Source organism: Cydia fagiglandana, chromosome 4, assembly GCF_963556715.1.
Source record: "Cydia fagiglandana chromosome 4, ilCydFagi1.1, whole genome shotgun sequence".
Taxonomy (NCBI): Eukaryota; Metazoa; Arthropoda; class Insecta; order Lepidoptera; family Tortricidae; genus Cydia; species Cydia fagiglandana.
Genome location: NC_085935.1, coordinates 14,967,838 through 14,978,430, shown reverse-complemented (window position 1 = coordinate 14,978,430; position 10,593 = coordinate 14,967,838). Strand labels below are relative to the sequence as shown.

General features: G+C 37.9%; 1 protein-coding gene across 1 annotated transcript in view; it reads right to left on the bottom strand.

The window, feature by feature from the left end:
* Nucleotides 1–2,356: 2,356 nt before the first annotated feature.
* LOC134663905 (uncharacterized) overlaps nt 2,357–10,593 on the bottom strand; it is a 90,758-nt gene continuing 82,521 nt past the window's right edge. The window contains exon 3 of the mRNA XM_063520447.1: nt 2,357–2,557. The gene's annotated coding sequence lies outside the window, so the exon portion shown is untranslated. The remainder of the gene's footprint in view (nt 2,558–10,593) is intronic.

Here is a 10,593-nt window from a genome sequence, read left to right as displayed (position 1 = left end):
ACATTTATGACAGTAGAACATTATTTAAGTAAGTACCTATTTTGCTTTTCCACCGACGGATAATTATCGTGTGACTTTAACCAGTTGTTCTGGAGATGACATATGTTTACGGCTACTTACTGTAATGTTAAAACCGTATTTAACGACACTTTTTATCAATAAATACATATTAGGTACAATAATTATTGCTGTCTTTCCTTTTGTTTACGAAAAATATTGCATTAGTAAACATTAAAATTTATTAAGTTACAAATAATCTAGAGTAGGTTTACTGTCTAAAAAGTGTTTATTTTTTTTTAATCGGTCGTGAATACACTTGTCAGTCTTCTACTATCGATGAGCAATATCAACTCATACAGCAAACAAGTACCTAATTGTCAAATGACATTATTATAATATTATGTAGTAGTAAGCAGCACCTGGTTTATTCTCAAATGCACTGATCACTTATTGGAATTGGATTGAAATTGTGTGAATTCATAACCGCTGCATTAACCGTTTACCTATTATCCGAGGATGACGATCCTCGGATACTAGGTGTCGGTTAGAGTAATTTACATCACATTGAATTGACATCGAAAAATTCGTGTACTTAGTTGTTAAAATTTTGTGTAATTTCCAGAAATACAATATTATGTAGGTACTTAATATTAATTTGCATTGCAGTAAATTTTAATATAATTTAAATGTCAATTGCCTGCCAATTTATGAAAATCGAGTACGTACAAAAACTTTATTTTATATTAAAGCCACACCATACCTACATAGCACAGTCATACGTTAGACATTAGCTTACCCCCTGGGCTTTTCGGAGCACGCTTCACGCCCGCGACTATTGTAACTCTATGGAGACGTTTTCACTTGATCCCTTGTTGTAATGAAGTATTAAAACCGAGTGATTGGCCACTAACCATCACATCACTTTAATTTATAGTTTCGCTTGGTGTGGTCTTGGTATTGTTAGTTTTTATATAAATTCTGGTAATTCAAACGACATGTTTATTTTCGGTCATTCGTATTATTTTTATTATTTAAGTTGTAATTGTAAATTAATGTAAGATAAAACAACTTTAAAGGTTTATTCAGTAAAGATTATCATAAACTTGTGCATGTTTATCAGTACATCGATAAGACTGTGCTTACCTATATAAAATACCTACAGGTATATAAGGGTATGGTCTCATAACGGAGAAACCCTTTAGGTATGTCACTATAATGTTTTCTCGATGGAAATACCAATAACCAAAAACAAAGCAAACCAATAATCTCGATCAACACCTAATCCAAAATAACCAATGACCAAACTTAACTTCTTTGAAACTAGCCACAAAAAATGAACTCATGTGTTTGCAAAAAATGATAGATTATATTGCTAGCGCCACGTGGTCCGTGGTCCATGTTTGGACACTTCACCCTATTAGGGCGCGCACCCCGTGGCTCGCATTCTTGCCCGAAGCCCTTGGTTTGTCATCTGACACATTAGCCAAGGTGTTTTCCACGATGGTGGTCTTTTTTGCGCGCGCCCACACTGTTAATTGGTGACAATTGTGATCACCCACCGTCCGGGTGAAGAGAGATGTTTCCACACAACAGATGTGTTGATAATGACTGTTTCTTCGTGTGCTGTTGCTGCTTTGTTGTAAATTATTTCGTTGTGTATTTTAAGTGGTATATAGTGAAACCCTTATTAATGGACTTTGTGTATTATTGTTATTTAAATTTAAATTACCATGGTAGGTCTACTTTACTCAATTTACCTACCTATTTATTGATTCAATCCGAAGCATACAAAATAACAAATCTAGTTATTTTTCATACACTTACATTCAACAAAAGTCTTTGAATAATAAAATACTAGTTTGTTAATTATATTTTCTAAATTCTTTCCACGGATAAAGGTTAGGTAGGTATTTATTTATTTATGTATTTATTATTTCAAATAACAAATTGCACCTTACAGCTAATGCCAAAGCGGCACAAATTGGAACACATTAACAACATAAAGCATTTTTAACATTATTTATAACAATACAATATACAGCTAAGACACATGTATTCATTATTGTATGGTACTCTTAGGCATCTCTCTTTCTAACATCCTCTTGCATTCCATCGTCACTCGCCCCATCGCACTCACAAATAAATCACACTGCGGCTGTGCCTCGAGCAGGGAGTTGAGCAGCGCGTGCGCGTATAGGTATAACCATTAAAGCTAGGTAATCCAAATAACATTACATATTTCGTTCTGTGATCTATATCAGGTCACCTTATTGACTAAAGTGTATTTTTAGCACTGCAACGTGCATGTAAGTGGCATTCAGTGAACCACAAGCTTCCTATTAGGCCTCATGCACTCTGCAGTTTTTCTACAAGCACTTACAATCTATTCTCGTCTCATCGAGGGTTATGGACGGCGGCTTCAGACATTAAGATAATGTCCAGGAGCTGGTGGCTAAGAGATGTGGCGCCAGTCACCCGACACCGCGCCTGTCGGCGTTTTACAACACTAAGTGTTAGTTACGGGGATGCTCGTGTTAATCTCCAGAGATTACGGCTTCTGAAACACAAAACGCTCTCTGAAAACTCGAATTACAGAATTTAAACTAAGTACCGCCTCATATCGAACGCCTGCATTCAAGTTCAAAATGTTCAAATAGAGAGGTAAAAAATAAGAGAGTTAAAAGGACGCAATTCGACATTACATAATCGGTTTGTCACATCCACATCACTGACACTGTGAGATTTCAGCGAAATCGCAATATTTTGATGTCCACTCTAATGATCTACGATTCAATTTTATTTAGTCTAATTACACTAAGTATTTTGCTGAATTTATCTTTACGTATTACAGTCATTGCCTATTGGTTTTACTAAAATATTTTTCCGCCGGCGAAACTTAGCAAATATGTACGTACATAGGTAATATAGGTATGTAAGAAAAAAATTAAAGAACATTTTTTAATTGATTAGTAAAAAAACTTAAGTAATGTAAATGGTCAATGTAAATGAATATAACAGGCTTATTAAATAGCTGTTTAAATTAGATATTAGATATTGCATACGTATTATATATTGTAATAATTTTTTTACCTTTACCAAATAAATTGACCATGCTGATTTACGAATATCGCCATTCACCAGCTAGAAAATATAAGTTAATACCTGATGTGAAAAAGCGTCTTATAATATAACCGGTAGTATGTAGTTGATCATGTGAGATGGAAAACAGGGCAGCGATGAACTCGGCCCGATTATGTTTGATCGCGATTTAAGCACCCTGTACTACCTACCCGTAGTGGTTCTTTGTACCCGCCGCTCTCACACTACCGTCGGCAAAAACACCACTTAGGCTCGCTTGCACCATCCTACAAACCCGAGGTTAAGCGATTAAACCGTTAACCTAGTGTCAGATTGTATGGATAACCATGGTAACTCCAGGTTTAACAACATTTTTTGATAAAGTGATTATTTTAGGAAATAATCGCCTCGAAGGAAACAAAATGTATGTGAGGATTTTTTTTTCGTGTCAGCCCTATGGTTAGGGATGTTGTTGGAAAGGTCTTTCAAAATGAATACGGGTACAAGAACATTTTTTGATAAAGTGAATATTTTCGGAAATAATCGCTTTAAAAGAAACAAAATGTGTGTGACAATTTTTTTATCGTTTCAACCTTATAGTGTGGGGTGTCATTGGTTAGGCCTTTCAAAATAAATAGGGGTCTTTAAACAACATTTCTTGATAAAGTGAATCATTTCGGAAATAATCGTTTAGGAAGAAAAAAAAAAGGTTTTTCCTTCTAACTTTTGAACCATTTGTCCAAAAAATATGAAAAAAATCTTGAAAATAGTGCTTATAAAACTCAATCAAATAAAATTAAAACAAACTTGATCAGTTAAGCCGTTTATGAGTTATCGCTAAAAGTCTTCCCTTCTTATTTTAATTAAAAGCCTGGCAACCCTTATTTGTGACCTGATTTTCGCAGGCAACTTTATACCATTGTATTTGCAATAAAATTACCATCATTTTGATGTATAATTCAAGCGTCAGACAGATGAGTGCAATTATCGATATAAAATCACCTCTTTAAACACGGCAACCACATAATAGGGACCGGAAAAAGATAGGCAACCTATGTAGATGATTTATGTTGTACAAGTTTTATACTTTGCATTGAAACTTATTTCGTTCGTCAGACAAATCGGTGAAATTTGCCGAAAAAATTTTTATTTTTTTAAATTTATTAAAAATAGCCTTGACCATATTTTTTTAGGCAACCCTACTTATTTATGTTCTGGGACATATTTTCTTTCATATTTTCATAGTTTCATCCGTCAGACAGATTGGTGAAGGTCCCATATATGTGGGATCTCCTACTATAAACAATCTCCAAATTAAGAATCATATGAACAAAGAAAGCTTTTGTTTAAATTACTAATTCAAGCATCAACAGAACTTATTGGAAAGTGTTAAAAAAAAGAACTATATTCTAGTTATGTAGGTTGAGGATTTTTTTATTAATTCTTAACGGTTTTTTTTTCATATTTTATGTTCTACAAAAATTGCTCAATGTTTATTTATGAAGTAGGGAAAGTGATACGTTTCGGCTCTAGGGAGTTTTACTCCCAAATAAATCATGGTGTAAATTGGCTTCATCGTTAATACTTATTCGTTTATATCTAAGGATGCCATCCCTAGCTTAAACCAATACTCAGTCGAAAAGAATTCGAAACAAGAACAGTCCAGCCTCAGTCTATAAAACAATACAGTCATTCGACGAAGCCGTCTACAAGACAAGGCAATCGTGCGGGGTGCGAGGGGCGAGGAAAGGATCGCGTACACCCGAGCTGCATATATCGCCATTGTTAGTAGCTCGGTACTACTTACAGGGCTAGCGAGCCTTACCTATTTGAAATGTGCAGTTTTTTGGGCAGCTGTGTAAAAGTCTGTTGCAACCCGCCTACTGTGATCTCTTGCGGTCTCGGCATTTACGCAAACATCATAGGCGTCGGTCCACTGTTACTTTTTACACTGTAGTCCAGCTCCGCAATTGCGATACAAGACTTACCTCCTTATTCATGAAACTCGGCAACCTCTTCCAAACCTTTGTTATATTTTATCTCTTTCTAACAAGCAAGATTGTCAAATATTGGTATGGACAAACGATTATCAACGGTTTGTTAGATTTGATAGACGTTCATGAAAACGCCATCCATAAACATCGATGTTGTTTCTGACCCTATATTGCAATCTGGTTGAAGTCTGCTCCCGAGCTGAGAAGTTTTTTGCAAATTCGGCGGCGATCGGTCTCGCCTATTATAGCGAGCCTTAAGCTGTAACGATATCATTTTATTGCCAAGAAATGATAGTTGCAAAATGGAACCAAGAATACCTAAATAAGAAAAAAATATCGAAATAGAAGTGTTTTTAATAGAAGTACCTACATAATAATACAATTACATACTGTTTTCCAAGAACATTTCGTTCCAGATAATGCTCGTTAGAACTGCTAAAGAAATAATATGCTATACTTAACATGACTCGTACCAAACATTCGCAATAATATTTTTATAACTACATAATATATAGGTTTTGTATGCAAAAGTATTATGCAATATTGCAATTCTTATAAATTTAGCATCGTAATACCGATGAGTGCTGAAACTAGAGCCAGTGACTAACATTTTCAAAAGCGTTTCACTTTTAAATGGAGTTAAATTCAAAAAATTGCACTGGACTGCCGCGGTTTCGCATAAAGCCGTTTTTATTCCCAATCGAAGCTACCTAATTACCTCGCCGACCGGGGTTGGTGTTGATGAAACATGGTTTTTGTGCGCAGATTCGCGGTAGTGGTGTTATAGCGCATAAACGGTACGCCCATTAATGACGCTAAATATATTGCTCTCGGGAACCCGCTCCGAACAGCGCATGAGACCGGCTTAATTGTTTTAAACGTTCAAGGAGTCAATTACTAGGACGCGAACACGGCGACACCTTCTGTCGAGCTTGCCGTGCGGGAAGCAATTAGCTAAGTACGTGTACTTGCTCACTTAGAAACCGTAACTTTCGTTCCGTCGTAAGTTCATTTGATTTTAATTTTCTATATCCATAAAACAAAACTTCTTTACCGCGCCATATTATTAGTATGACGTTTATCGCACATTTAAATATGCCTACTCAAAAGCATTGACAAGAGTCACTTGTATTTTCACACAATGTGACCCGTTTTCATTGTTTTCGAGTACCTATACGTCTCCTCGCAACTCACAATTGAGGATAATGAAAGCGCGCAGTGGAAGAAAATAAATAATTAATATCACTATACTGGCTAAAGCACTGTCTAAAGATGCATTCGGAATGAAATATGAGAGAGAAAAATTTACCTAAGGGTCTAACTAGTAGGTATATTGTGCATTGTGCAAGTTGTACTTATAGTTTTCAATAACCGCGGCGGCGCCTTAGGATACTGAGCTCCAAAACAAATCCGGAAAATCGGAAAGCCCTCGGGACCGGGCGTGCAAAATTTGAGCGATACAGTTACCGCCGCGCGGACCGCCTAATAGCCATTTGCTCATTGATTAAAGCAGATGAGCAATAAAACGCGTCAGTGCTCGTAAACTGGCACTCGAAGCTGCGCTACCGGCGCCCGCGCTTCAAAGAGACGCCGACAAAGAGGCCGCGCGCTCCCAGCCCTGTCAACACAGTCACGGGCCGTTCTAAACGTTTCCCTCGGGATGAAATTACGAGCGATGAGCGTTACAGTCGAATCGATAGCATTTGCATACACATTTTTAAAACAGTTCTTTTTTGCGAATAATGTGTTTCACATACTTATACGTAAGTGTACATACGTCCTGTCAAACGAGCCCTTTCTAGAACGGTTACGAAGACCTCGTCTGTCTGGTAGGCTTTATTTTAACCCAAAAGAGCTCAATACATGGATGTAACGGCGTCGCACCTGGAAAAATATGTTGAGAAAATGCTCAATTATTTTCAGAGGTAAAACAAATCGAATTCTTATACATTTACATACATACATACATTTAACATCAAGCAAGAGGCTACACGGGCTACACCTGATGTGCTGCTAGCTACACACCTCATTTGTTAAAATCCAATATATATATAGCGAGCGCGCCAAAGAATTAGACGTAGCTATATGCTCGAAAAGCATAACTCTTTTCCGGTAGTCAAAAAACTAAATAACTACAACTTGTAGAAACGATCGTCAATATTAAAACCCAAGGAGTGCATCCCAGTTAAAATATTGTAAGTGTTAGTGTGCGCGGCATACGCGCCACGCCGGATAATCCGGCTGGAGTGTGCCCAAAAACTGCGGCGTCTCAAGATGGCAATTTTAATTAAGCGTATTAGCACTGAGCCCCTTATTAATAGGTCGATTACTTGCGGGCGGCTAGCTGCAGCGCAGGACGCGCCGAGCCTCCAGACTAGCCGGCTCTCACGAGATTAACCGAGATGCTAACGCAATCCAAACTTAGCTGCGGAAATAACAAAGCAATGTTCTAAAATAATAAGAAAAGTTTGCCGTTTCTTCATGTTTTTTAAATCATAAAATTTGGTATAAAGTCTGTTAATAATAAAATAAGCCTCGTACTATTCTTATTGACACTAACTACCTATGTAGTTATTTTCGGGTGCACGCATGTGTGATGTCTATTTAATTGCTGGCATACTACTGTAAGGGAGTATATGGCCAAAGTCATAACGACGTACATAGAGATAAAATAATCTGTAGATTTATATAATGTTCCTCACCCTCTCTGTATAGGTACCCTAATAGTATAAGAAGTACGAAATAAAATTTAACTGCTTCCTATATGCAGTCCGGCTGTGGCTACCTACTCAAAACGTTTCATAAGCTGCTTTGCAAATGATATTTACCATCAGGCAGAGAGTGAGCGGCCGATAGCACCGACACCTCGCAGATTTATGGCGCAGCAGATATCGCAGATATTTCCAGACAAATTGATATTTTCAGCTCGCTCCATCATGTGGCTATGAACTCCCAACACTCTCAAGTAGGTACTTTATACTCGATCGAACACCAATTGGTTTACACTGTTCCAGTGCCAATACAGTGAGTTCATTTCAGAGAGATAAATCATGAATCACACAGCACACAGTCATATTATTGTACACAAAGACTCACATACAAAAACATATTAGTGGCGACATAGTAGATATAACTACACCCACAGGTATACAGCAGAGACTTTAAAGCAGTAGTTGAGATATATAGAGGTAGTAGTAGTAGTTAATAGATAAACGCTAAGATGAGACAGAAAGAGAGAACGACAGAATTATATGGACTAGATCAATTCACTTTAATACTAGCAGTGCTCAAACTTTTCATTAAACAAAGTGCCTATAAACATATACATGCTGGTATTCTGAAATACTGCTCGATCTACAAATATCTGACCACGTTTGGCGCTTTCAGAGCCGACTTTCCTGTACTCATTCAATAATAGCCGCATCAGATGTGAATATTTTTCAAGTGGTCATGAGAGCCGCACGCGCCGGCTGACTCAGCGAGGTAAGTGCTGCCCGCAATTAAGATTGTACGATGAAGACACATGCTGAAGTATTTTCTAATTACGTACACCATCAATCACGGCTCAGCCAGACCAGGCCAGAACACCGCCAATCAAGTAATTGCATCGCGTGCATTGGCTTTTCGGTCCTCGATAATAATAGGCATTTTATTGCCCCTAATGGAGTCTCTAGGGCCGCCCGGCTAAATGATCGGCATTTGGTATCCGTCGCTACTTTTAATTTAGACTAATATTCGTATGCAGCAGTAAACACTCGTGAATGACGAAGCTCCCTAACCATGTTTTTCTAATCAATTAAGGCATCGATTGTTTCGATATTGCAGGTTAATGGAAATTTGATATTGTTGAGTGACTATCATGTTGATTGATTTTAAAATGTAACACGCAACTGTTTGTGGCCTCGTGTGACGGCGCATCGGTTGTTTCTAATTTATAATCGGCTTGTAGCAGCGGCATTTTTGTATGTCAGCTAGATACTTTGACAGGGTAGGGGCATAACGAAACAGATTTCAATTTGTGGCATGCCGGCAGCGAGCGGGCGCGTCTGACAATAGAGGTGATGGTGCTCGGACAGGTGGGTGACGGCCGCCCGCGCTGCTCTCATAATCCCATCTCTTACCGAGTATTCGCCTTACATAAACCATTATAAACTAGATCACGAGATCCGTAACAACATGTTACCTTAAATCACACTCTTAAACTGGTTAATTTGAGCCCAGTGTTCGGAAAGACCGATGGAAACAACAGTTTTGATCTCAGCAGACAACCAGGCGAGTCGAGACGGCGTTGTGTGTGATCGATCGATATTTCCACTTTCATATTCCAGCATCATTCCTACACATCAGGTATAGACTGATGGAATTAAAGATATCGTAATTAACCCGTATTCTCTTCAGCGTAATACACCGTGTAATGTTACCGCTGACCTTGTTTACCAAATAGCGAACAATGCTTACGTTTTGCAATGCAAACTGCAGCTCATCAATCATCATTCATCAGGGGCCTGAGATTACTCAGATCTCGACCTATTACATAAGTCACTTTCAGTAATAAACTGCTTATAAATGTTTATACTGTAGAGCTGTTTTTTGTTATCTTTTAATTATAGTGCACCTCACTTTACTTTCTTTTATTGAGTCTCATTTAATTGACTAAACAAATTAAATAAAAGATAGGCGAGCATTTAGGTAAATCATAACCGCGCCAGAATGAGTAGGGTCTATCTCTAGACCTCCAAAATACGGCAAAGAAGATGGATGGTTAACGCGCGCGAGTTCAACAATCGTGAACCAATTGTTAGAAGTCAGATCACCTATCACCGAACTGGATAGCGTGCAACGGTTGGTTCATTTCTTTTTCGAAATTACACAAATCGTTTTTTTTCTTTTCTCAGAGCTAAAAAATTGTTACAAGTAGCAAACAAAAAGTTTACATACACAAATCATTGTTTTACAGAAGCCCAACATCTTGGCCAGTATCAAACTTACTAGGTACTCGCATTAAGTATCTACTTATGCGAGTAGTAAGTCGCAGTTTGATCCTCCTCTGAGTCCTCAGTGTATAATAAGTACCTACTGCTTAAATGAATATGTAATAATTTTAGTGGGTTCAGTATTGATACTTGATAGGAACGTATTCAATTTAATAAAATGTTCCGCCCATAGTTGTCTGTAGCGATAGAACGTCGGTAAATCATGATCATCGATGATCGGCCGATGCGATGTCAGATTAGGTCGCAACCAGCTTTGTGCCATCAGCGACATATAAACTAACCGTTCGTAAACCTTATCACGACGAGTTAAGGTCGAAGAGTAGTGAGTTGCCTGTGTTGCAGTTTGTACCGGCAAGCGGCCGCCACCATGACTGGCGCTGAAAGATGGCATAACACTGCTGTTCAGTTAGTTAGCGGGGCAATTTATCAGGAGCCATTGTTTTCTATCATTGTTGATCCCTTGACCATGACTGAGCATTACTTGAGAATTCCATAGGAAAGCTAGTCGATTAATGATTTACGGTGCA